The following is a 1,413-nucleotide window of genomic DNA, read 5'->3' as shown; positions in this document are numbered from 1 at the left end:
AGACCCAGTAGTAACACCAAAAAACGCCTCATAACTTCAGATGCCTAGACTCTGCAAAAACCATAAACAGCCAAGACCATTTGCCTCCACCAGAACCCAATAGGCCCTGAGAAATNCTATATAGCTGAAGCATAAGACAGGTTTCAAAATAGCAATTATGAATATGGCCCAAACCTTATAGAGGGTGTGAATGAATGCCCCAGTGCNAACTACGAAAACACAAATCGTTGAACAAAATAAAACAGTTTAAGACGTGAAAGTAGAAACAGAATCACTGTCTTAGGGTTTCTATTGCTGTGATGTCCACTGTGATAAAAGCAACTTGGGGAGAAAGGGATTTGGGTTACATACCACAGTCCATCAACACTTGGGGAGCCAAGTCAGGAACTCAAGCAGGGCAGGAACCTAGAGGCAGGAGCTGATGCGGAGGCCTTGGAGGGGTGCTGCTTACTGGCTTGTTTCTCTTGGTTTGCCCAACCTGCTGTCTTCTAGAACCAGGACCACCAGCTGAGGGACAGCACCACCCACATGGGCTAGGCACTCCCACATCAATTACTAATTAAGAAAATGCCCTACAACCACAATGGCCTGCCTACAACCCAGTCTTATGGAGGCATCGTCTCAATTGAGACTCCCTCCTCTATAAAGACAATAGCTTGTGTCAAGTTGGCCTAAATCTAGCCATCGTAATCACGAAAGAAAAAGCACACTGACATAAAACTAGAGATGAAACTGTTAGAGATAGGAAGCCTCATGAACATTTTACAAAACATGGAAGAGAGAAACAGGCATTGGAGACACCTGATAGGTTAGGCAAAGAAAATGTTAAATCTAAAATAATCCAGATACAAAAGATACAGGAAATCTGAGACACTATGAAAAGATCAAATCTACAGAGAATAGAGGAAGGACAAAACAACAACAACACACACACCCCAAATCTAGGTCAAAGTCCCAGAAAATATTTTCAACAAATTCATAGAAGAAAAATGTCAAGAAAGAGGTACCTATCAAGGTACAAGAAACATACAGCACATCCAATACACAGGACCAGAAAACATAATAAAACAACAACACATAATAAAACACTAAATGTTCAGAACAGGGAAAGACTTAAATGTCATAAGGAAAAAAGACCAAGTAACATATAAGGGTAGACCCATTTAAATAACACTTACTTCTCAGTGGAAACTCAAAACCAGAAGGGACTGGCCTGGTGTNCTACAAACTGAGAGACTATGGAAGCCTAGACTACTCTGCCAGAAAAGCTATCAATCATAATAAATGGAGAAAGAGAAACATTCCATGATAAAACCAAATTTAAGCAGTATCTCTACCGATCAAATTCTACAGAAGGAACTAAAAGAAAAACATTAATCTGAAGAGGTTGGCCACAGCCAGGAAAACACAATA

This window comes from Mus caroli, chromosome 8, assembly GCF_900094665.2.
Source record: "Mus caroli chromosome 8, CAROLI_EIJ_v1.1, whole genome shotgun sequence".
NCBI classification, from domain to species: domain Eukaryota; kingdom Metazoa; phylum Chordata; class Mammalia; order Rodentia; family Muridae; genus Mus; species Mus caroli.
Note: the sequence above shows the minus strand (reverse complement) of the source record.